General features: G+C 46.1%; 1 long non-coding RNA gene across 1 annotated transcript; it reads left to right on the top strand.

The window, feature by feature from the left end:
• Positions 1 to 8,836: 8,836 nt before the first annotated feature.
• Positions 8,837 to 9,826, top strand: LOC149325599 (uncharacterized). The gene is made up of 2 exons (XR_016286095.1): positions 8,837 to 9,058; positions 9,669 to 9,826. It is a non-coding gene; the product is annotated as an uncharacterized LOC149325599 (long non-coding RNA).
• Positions 9,827 to 10,473: the final 647 nt, after the last annotated feature.

Here is a 10,473-nt window from a genome sequence, read left to right on the forward strand (position 1 = left end):
GCCTTTCTCGACCTCTCCCTAGAGCGCCTGGGGAATCGCTAGGTGCACCCGCCGCGCCGCGCGTGCGTGGTGAGCGGGCATGCCGCATTCGTTTCGTGATCCTCGGCGCGCTCGTTTCGAGGCGTGTGCAGCTATGGCGTTCGTGCGTGGTGCGCTCGGCGGCGACAGCCAGCTGAAATTTCTGTGCAGTTTTTGCTTGCGACTTTCGCCGTTTCCCCAGGAGCACGTGGCTAGTGTCGTGCTCGTATTTAAAGTTTTTGCCGCGGCACTACAAGGATCCGCATCAGGCGCGCTTTGAGGACCGCCGTTTGACAGCTACGCTGACGCGCTTGTCGGGGGTGCGCATTCTCAACCCTGAGGTAAGGACTGAACTACATTGTCGCAAGTTTTCTCGTGCATTGAGGACTCACCAAATTGCGGTGCTTGTAACGAAACTTTTTTTTTTTTTTTTTGCAGCGTCGTTCCCTGGATATGCTTCTCGGAAGCCGATGTCATTGTTCGCCGCGGACGCTGGGCCTACTGCTCGCCGCCACGCCGCTGTAGGTTGACGTTGAAGAGCTGCTCCAAACGGCCCTTTTCAGGGCCGCTTCATTGCTTCCTGGAAGATTGCGGGCATCAATCTCGCGGCCGTGTTCCCTCTCTTTGTCGAAATCGGCGCCAGACATCAGAACCCGCGCTAGGCCTCGTTGCAGGGTTAAACGAGTGCAGTGTGGCTTTAGAGAAGTTATGACTTGCGCTTAGTCTATCTATATCATTCATTCAGTGCAGTGTGCCTTTGCTTCTTTAGCGACTTCTCACGCCTTGTCGAAATCGGATTTAAAGCTCACGCCACGCCTCGTTGAATGGGTTAACCGAGTGCAGCGCCTAGCTTTGTTTTTGTGTTCTAACCTGTAAGCAGTGCACCTTTCTTCGCTCCTTACTTTTGTTCTTTTCAGTCGTTTCCTGAATCCGTCGAAAGAGCCAGGCTTGCCGGATGGTTGTTCGCCGTGAATGGAACCACGAGGCGATCGCATCTGCATACACAGCACGACTTTGTTCCCTCGTGTTTTTTTTTACCAAGGATTGCTTCGACAGCTCGTGCAAAACGAGGACTGCGCACGCCGTGTCGTCGCTGCTTAGTGAAGAGGCACAAAACGGATGTCGTCCTTACTAAAGGCCCTTCTCGGGGCCACCTCAGTGTTTCCTGGCAGACCACGCGCTTTCCGCCCTGTGCACATGTTCCCCTCATTTCCAATCATTTGTAAGTTGCATATCAATGAATTAATAAATTAGTCAATGCACTTTATTTACCAGAAAAATCTCGCTGGTCACCCTGGGCTAAAAGCTGTGCACACAGCTTGACAAGGCCCAGGGGACCATTAGATGACAGTTTTGAACGTAGGAAAAACAAGTTGGTACTTTAAAAGAACATGGAAAGTACACCAAACAATATAAGAGAAACATTACAATCGCGCATTACAGTAAAGAAAAAGAAAACACTTTGACAGCAGACATACAGTATCAATTTACACTATAATACATACAAAAATCACGACATTCAGCATTATGGCACGAAATATAAGAACAGCACATAAAGCAAAAAAGAATGCAAGTTACAATAGTACAGATAGATTAGCTGTTTACATTTGCATATGCATAAAATTAGTCCTCGTCTCCTTGGGCCTCCTTCAAATCCTGCAGAAGGCTTGAATTTGCAACTGCTAATATCAAAGAAGATTTAGAAGAACTTCAGTTTGGGATACGCGGTGCATAGTACTTGAGAAAACAAACAATAGCGCCTACAATGACACACACAGAAGAATAACTATGCAGCACAAGCGCTATCCTGCGCTCTACAGTATGGAACTGTGACTGAAAAATGAACCTTCACGTCAGTGAAATATGAGCCTTTAGGCTGTCTACAAATTGTTATTACAGAAAGAAAGAAATATTAGTGAATGTTGTGTGAGAGGCTTGCATATTACTCTGTTTATTTATTTATTTACCCCTCAAGGCCAGTGGCATTACACAGATGTTAGGGTGGGCTTGTCTAAAAGGAAAGTAAAATAATAGAGCCCGGCCCGCACCGCTTAGAGCACAACGGGCTAGTGGCATTACACAGGGGGAATGGTAAATATACTAAAACTGAGAGAAAAATACAGTTGATTACATGAACATTAAGCAGCGCCTGAATATACAATGTTAGCTAGTGCTACGCGGAACTGCTCGTAATTTTCAGTGCCGGCAACTTCTGCGGTAAGGTGGTTCCAGTCGCATGAGGTTCGCGGCAGGAATGACTGCGAGCAGCATTTTCTGTTGCATGACATACTTCCAACTTTGTGATCATGATCAATGCGGCGGGATACAGAAATTGTACGGGGGATGAGGTGATCACGAAGAGCGGGATGATGGTACAGCTTGTGGAACAGGGTGCTACGAAACACTTTTCTACGCGATGTCAGTTATGGGAGGCAGATATTAGACTTCATAGCTGTGCGGTTGTAGTTAACAAGGATTAAACGCACAGAGTTATTTTGCACCAGCTCAAGATCATTAATGAAGTCATGAACAGGGTGCCATACACGTGTTGCATGCTCGAGTTTTTATCGTATTAGTGTTTGATAAAGCAGTAGTTTCAAATTGGAAGGAACGTTAAAGAAGTTGCGACGTAAGTAGCAAAGCATGCGATTAGCATTTTCAATTATGTTCTCGGTATGAAGAGACCAGTTAAGATAATAAGTAATGTGGACGCCGATGCACTTATATGATGAGGCTGATTCCAACGAAATGTTATCGATGTAGTAGTGAGGTGGGACGGAAGTTTTTCTAGATACACGCATGACTTTGCATTTGTTCATATATAGCTGCATTCACCATTCTTCGCACTGAAGTCAGTGGCGGTCTCGTCAAGTAGTCCCCTGCTTTGTACGTTCACCTTGTTAGCGGCTGTCTTATTTCACACAATTCCACGTTCTACACGTTGATAGGTATCGTGTTCCTGCCTTGGTGGTAGTGGTTTATTTTTTTTTAAAAAAGGAAGCAAAAGAGTGTTGCCGGCTGCGGCAATTGCTATCTAATATCTTAAGCACCCGAGCTGCAGCCGGCGGAAACGACAGGGAAAGGGAGAGGATAGTAAGGAGAAGTATAGAGGGGGGCGACAGCAAGAAAGGACAGGGGAGATCTTTGTACACTATTTACAAAATACAAAAGTAATCAAGTTCCCGCCACCGTTGTCTTGCCATGCCGCCGGCGCGGCGGCGACGGCGGTGCCATTTACCTGCGGTTGCGGTGGCCAACAACCTCGTCGGCGGGAGGGGGGGGGGGGGGGGGAGCCACTCATTCATGTCTTTATCCCACCAGGGACACAGCGACGCAAGCGAGGGGACCATCCCTTTCTGGCTTGACAAGGAGCGCCGACCAGCCGCCTTGGGGACTGAGGGCAGAACAAATTAAGCCACTTCCCAGAACTGATAAATGAAGGCCGCTAACCCCACTGGTGAAATGTCCGGGCAGGTGCTTTGACCTTAGTGGACATGTCGTGGCAATTATCTCAGACGTCGACTCGTTTCGCCTGGTATCGAAATGAATATTGCTCGCGTAAGCGTTAACATTCAAAGATTGAGTAATGGTATAACGTCTATACCTTTCGCCATTTATTTTTCAATAACAAAGCGCAAAAAAATTTTTGTGCAAATAAAATGAAAAATCGTTGTTTCTATTTTTTCTTTTTTTATATACAGCAGTCTGTCCGCTCCCCCTAAAACCACTCTCTGTGACCGCCACTGACTGAAGTAATGTAAGGTTGTTAGTGTTGGTTATTTCTCTAAAAATGACGCAAACATCAGCGAATAGGTGAATATGAGAATCCATAAGAGAGCGGGGATCATTAATGTTAGATCAGGAACAGTAGCTAGGGTCCAAGAACTGAACCTTGTGGAACTCCGGAAGACACCTCTGTAAAACAGGTGTTATAACCGTAAGCAATAACTAATTGTGAGCGATTAAGTAGACATTCAATCCATTTCAATAAGTTACAGTCAATATTAAGATGTTTTAGTTTGTGAGCCAAAAGGTTGTGACATACATCGTCGAAAGCCTTTGAAAAATTCAGAAATATACAGCCAGTTAGTGATGATAGGTCTAGAATACAGTGCAATGCATGTGTAAACTATATTAACTGTGTTTCGCAAGAGTAAAGTTTTCGAAAACAATGTTGCGCTGACATAAAAAGTTGTTCAATGAAAGGAAGTTAACAAGGTTGGTGAATATTATATGTTTGAACATTTTGGGTCAAGTATTGGTAAGGGATATGGGACGATAATTAATAGGGGATGCTTTGCTGCCGGATTTGTAGACTGTAACCACCTTTCCGATCTTCCACTCAGTAGCAGCGTTGACTGGTCAATGCTGGAAAAGTTTGGTTAGTATAACAGTGCTTTTTAAGTAACGCAGTCATAACCCGGAGCGGAATGAACACTGAGTCCATCAATAAGCTTATTCACACCAGTAGGAGCAACAGTTATAGGTGGCATGAAAACATAGTTGAAGTGGTGAGTTGTAGGCATATGTATACATCAGATATGGGTGTAAAGTTGTCAGTGATTACGCGGTTAAGAATCGTGACGCGAACGTCGGAAGGGATGAGGTCGCCTAACGGGTCAGATAACGCAAAACTATCGTCGGTGGAAGGATTAATGACCCGCCAGAATTTTTGACATTGGTGATTACATGTGAGTGGAAGTGCTTTTAGCGCTTTTGAGCGCCTGAACATACATGTTGGAAGCCGCTGAATACGAAGTCCGATCGCTCACTAGTTGGCGAGAACTTTGCGATGCGGTAGAGGCTTTCTTTTTGTTAGATAAACGTTTAATGTGATTATTACACTAGGGAGCTATTGAGTGGGTGGTAGCAGTGCGTTCAGGAGTGTATTGTTCTGTGAGTTGGGTGAGTATAGCTGTGAACATGCTCCAGTTGGTTTGAATGCTGCGGACACCAAAGCTATGGGAAAGCATCGATAAAAAAAAAAATAGTTCATTATTTATCGCCTGAAAATTTGCTCCATTGTAGTCTCGTATTATTATTTTTTTCTTTTTGTTAGTGTTCGGAGTGGCTAGATTAATGTCATAGTGCATTAGCAAGTGGTCGCTGATGCCTGGCAGGTATGTAATAGGTGAGACTATGTCAGATCGATTTGTCAGGATTAAATCTAGCGTATTAGCCGCGTTGGCTGTTATAGTCCCTTGTGAGCACAAATGCACTAACGAGAATACTGAGCGCACATCTAAAAATTCGCGACTTCGAGACGAGAACGGGGACATTAAAGGGGAGTTGGTATCCCATGTTATCTTCGAAAAAATTAGATCGGCAAATAAAACAATACTGAAATAGATCATGGTGCTTTGTTTTTAAGTGTTTCCATAAAAAAGTATGGCAACAGATAAGGAAAGGCTTAGGTGATCGTGATCGAGGAGGTTAGACTGAATTATAGTGCAACAGATTGAAACAGGTCTTCACATCATTCATATATACTTTTGCATCTGAGCCTTGTATTTATTGCTGTATTTTGTGTTACAACTTGTATTTAACATTTTTCAATTTTGCTAAACCTGTTCTTTTTTGCATATATTATGTATTCGCCCCTCCTGCTTGGGCCTACTGTAGGCCTGCAGTATGTTCTAAATAAAATAAAAATAAAAAGAACATTGCAGGAGCCCGGACAAAGCAAAATTACACAAATTACGTTTGAATAGAGATTATGGCAGTAAAGTGGATGAAATATAGCTAAAAGAAGAATTGTGAACCGAAGCAAAGTATGTAATGAGCCAGAAATATGCATATCAAAGAAGACACTGCACTGAGAAAATGGACAGCATGAAATAAATGAGCAGCACAAGTGCAGCGTACAGGCCTTTATCAAAGAATTTATTTTTTGTTTATTTACCACGTCCTGGTAGTGTTAGCTCCATAAAGCATTATCAAAATTATCACAATTTTCAGTTTTATTTGCTTAGGAGAACGTTAGAGCATTAAGAACTTGGCTCATAAATGCACCTCAAATATTGCCATAAATCATCGTACTCTTCGTCCTGGGCCACAAGAGCTGGGGCTTCATGAGATAATTATTACGGTGCATTAACGAAAATTTCAACATGCCGTCAGCATGCAAAGATTTTATACTGGCGCTGAAAAAACCGCATTTTTTTAATTTTCGCTGGCAGGAGGGAGTAACTTTCTTGACTGCGCTGCTTTCTTCCTAAGCAAATGAAAGACGTGTATGCCGAGCAAAAACAGTTCGAAAATATGTAGCGTAAGATATAACACTAATGCACTGTGAAGCTTGATGCCTTATTGGTCCAGTAGAGTGGAGAGCTGGGCGAGTTAATTGGTTCACGATTGTAGAAAGAAAACCAGCGCGAAAGACGGGGACACAGAACTCGGAACACAGAATACAGGAACACAGAACACAGCGTCGTCCTGTGTTCCTGTTGTGCGTCTCCGTCCTTTGCCCTTGTTTTTTTTTTTTTTCCTTAATTGGCCATGCACTTGTGGCAATTTAAGGGCACTTCCTGTGAATTTTGCACAAAAGTAGTGTATTTTTGCATTCACCTTTTTTACACGCTGAGTTGTTTTATCTTTTGGTCACTTCAGAAGGGAGGAGTTAGTATAGAAGTAATTTACTTGGAGAATACAAGGAAATATATCTTGCGATGAATTTTCTCATATTTTAATTCTGCCTGATGGGAATGCATTACGCGCCATACGGTGTTACTCACAACCAAACGCCCAAGGCTCTAAGTTGGGCAAAGCATGTATCATATATGTGGAAGTGCGAATATGGCTGTGGTGCGCTGGGCGTCTTGCATGCACAGCAGGAAGTGATTTGTGTCTAGACCATCCAGGAGGGCATGTACAAGGACGGGAAGATAGTACAAACGCTAAAAAAAAAAAAAAGCTAGCTGGGGCTAGAAACGCATTTTTCGTTCTAGCAAGTACCAACGTTGGGGCAAAGCAACCAGTTTTGGGCGCCTTGTAAGAAGAAAGGATGGTTCTGGGAAGCGGAGGCAGGGCTGCGTACGGCGCACGCGAGGTCGCGGGGTCACGGAGTAGCGCTGCAGCAGCACATCGGGAAAAGGTTAAATTCTTCCACTCGCCACTCGCAGCGCACCGCAGAGCCGGCAGCCTTCTCTCTTGTCCGCCTACCCGGCAGGTTCCGGCAGGGGAGACGGACAATAGTCGCGGGCGAGAGCGAAGGAGGGGGGGGGGCACCACATGAAAAGCATTAGAAGAATGTCACTGGCGCCTCCACTACGGCTCAGCTTGTACTATTCTGGCGCAGTGCTGCGTTTCGCCGTAATCGCTTGTCAGCAAAGTGAACACAGCACCGTGCCTTCCCGTGAATAGTACAAGCAGGGACGTCGCGGCCACATCGGCATTCGCAGTATAGCGCCGCCCTGTCGCTTATTTGCTCGCTTATCCTCTAACAAGTCAAAAAGTCTTCCTGTTGTGGCACGCCATCCATGGCTTACGACACCACGTCTGTCATTCCCCTTCATACTTCAAGCGTTTCTCTTGCTATGGAAGTATTAGCCGTTGCGGCCACCAATTCAAGCAGCGAGAAAAATTTCAGCGCCGCAGGATTCGTAATGAAAGAGCGCCGCTCTTGTTTCGATCAAGCCATCATCAATGAACAACTTGCATATTTAGAGTGATAAATCTATACCTTTATGCGTTGTGTCTTGTGTATAATCCCAAACTGTGATCTGGAATGCGAGGTCAAAATTTGAATGTCATTGAAATAAACTCATTTTCCTGAAATTCTCTTTTTGTGTCGTCGCCGCTTTGCAGGTCGGGCCGAGCACGAGCGTGCTCAGGGTCCTTCAGTGTCGGGCCGGGCTTCCTGTCGGTAGGTTAAGTCCCGGGCCGGGCGCGGGTTCGAAATTGCGGCCCGTGCACAGCTCTATTCAGAAACCTAATCACATTTCCTTTTGTGAAAAAAGAGCTATGTGCAGAGTTTAAATGGTGCAAGTATGAAGCTACAATGAAGTCAATTACCAAACACATCGAAACATCAGTTGTGATGCCTGAAAAAAGATGTACTGCAACATATAAATACTCAAGTCTCGATAAGCAGGAATACTGAAGGGGAATAAAAACAGTTTTCTTTTGTTCGGGCTCACGCACCTGCTACAAACATATTCTTTATACATAGCAATAAAACTTGAAATAACTGTTTAAGAAGCCTTTTGGTCAAAGTATAGCTAAGTATGACTGAAAGGAGTCCGCAAGAAATGCACGGAAGCAGGCATGCAGTGTGACAGCGCAGCGCGACAGGTGCGCTTTTTAATCTCGCGCGCGCACTGAAGAACATGGGTTTATGGTTTATTGGGGTTTTAACGTCGCAAAACGAGTCAGGCTATGAGGGACGCCGTAGTGAAAGGGGTTCGGAAATTTCGACCACCTGGGGTTCTTTAACGTGCACTGACATCGCACAGTACACGGGCCTCTAGAATTTAGCCTCCATCGAAATTCGACCACCCCGACCGGGATCGAACCCGCGTCTTTCGGATCAGCGGCCGAGCGCCATAGCCACTGAGCCACCGCGGCGGGTCGAAAGACATGACGGGGACACGCCGAGGAGGCAACGCTGCAGTGCACGCTGCCTCCTCGCCTCTCGGCTCCTCGCGAGCAGCCCCGTCCGCTGACGAGCGGTGGCGGGGGAAAATCTAGGGAAAACATGCCTGTCCCCAACCGGACATGACGTCATTAAATATCACGTGACCTATGACGTCACGCGTATGACGTCATATTTTTTTGACCAATCAGCGTTTCCAGCCTGCCGTCCCGCAAACGCTTGTCCGTAGCGCTGTTGTTGATTTGTCGCGTAGTGTTGTCGCGCAGAGCTTTATAGCTCTGTTATTATAATGTGTGGCTTTGTTCGGTCTGTGGACGAAAGTAGTATGTAACTTAAGCAATTCGAAAGATACGGGAAGCGCCTGAAGCTCTTCTGGAACACCGGAATCACGTACTGCGTCGACCTTGGTTTAAAGAAGGCTTAGTGCACATGTGATTGCCTACGAAGGTATGTATCCAGTACACTTCTTGGAACTTGCTTCTAGGACAATGCAGCATGCTCATATAACATTCGTTCACAGGACAGTGGGAGCAGTAAGCGCGAGGAGATGGCTTCCACAAGTGTGTGCTGTTCTCACACTTTCGGGAGCCTACATCATACAGCTGCGGGAGCCCTCAACTCGCGCGACTAATTCCCACTCCTCTTCAAAGTTGCGGGACGGAGTATTTTCGCATCTTGTTAATTTTTAAGGCATCGATAGGTTCACTGTGCCTATATAGAGAGTGACAACGCGCGAAAGGCAAACCGTAGGAAGCACGTCTAGTTCGCAGTGGTTCGCAACGGAAGCTTTGCGCCTTTCTGTGCACAGTCGCGTACAGTGCTGCACAGGTTAGTGCCCTAAGGCCCATTAGAATAAATGAACAGATACATTGTCAAATATGGTGTGGAAAAGTGAGAGCTGTTATTGCCTTATACTTATGGAGGTGGTAAAGTGCATTGTCTGTTATACTTGCAGCATTAAACACTTCTATTAAATGGTTCCAATGTTTTTACTTGGGTGCTGCATTGTGCCATTTGTTTCACATGACTGATGTTTGCCGCGTTCTTTTTATTTCAGAAATCCTGTGGGTGGGAAGATTATGGTTGTGTGTCCCAAGCTTGCCACATTTGAAGAGTCACATTTAAGAAATTTTCCGAATATAACCCATTGCTCTGCTTTATGTATTATGTTGATGTATCATCAACCACAATAAAATATGCGTGCTATGCATCAAATTGTTTTTGGTTTTATTGCATCGCGCGGAGTGAAAAAAGCACGCATGCACCATATATGCGAATATTCGAGAAAGATCCGCCAATGGACGTACTCAACTGGACGTCCGTCGGCGGGCGAACCGTATACCTTTGGCCACCTTTCGGACGGCCGACGGACGTCTATCGGCTGTTTGCGGATGTTCAGCGGACGTACAGAATATCCGAAACAGACGTCTGTCGGCCGTCCGAAGGATGTCGGTGGTTGCTTGGGGTATAATGGGCGACCTGCGCATCGCGCCACCCTCTACGGGAGCGCGCGGCCGAAGAAATACCACGTGACCTCTGAGTAGGGACCAAGCCAGCCGGTAGGTGCCGCTAAAACTCACCCCCTCAGCAGCGTTTCACGCGCTTCGGCTGTGCCTGCAAGCGACCGGCGACGGCGGCGCGGAGCCATTATTTGGCATGAGAGATGGTTGCGGCAAGGTAAAGCCGCGGGCCAGTGAAATGAGAGTGGCAATGTTGCGGGAAAGAGCTCCGGGGCTGGGGGGCGGCGGCGGCGGCGGCGGGAGGTCATGCCGCCGTCGTTCTTTCGACGGACGCGATTGCTACGACCAGTGGCGACGGCACTCGCCTTTTCTGCTCTTTAACCGCGTTTTCACTGTTTTTAG

This window comes from Amblyomma mixtum, chromosome 10, assembly GCF_055824585.1.
Source record: "Amblyomma mixtum isolate Tamu chromosome 10, ASM5582458v1, whole genome shotgun sequence".
Taxonomy (NCBI): domain Eukaryota; kingdom Metazoa; phylum Arthropoda; class Arachnida; order Ixodida; family Ixodidae; genus Amblyomma; species Amblyomma mixtum.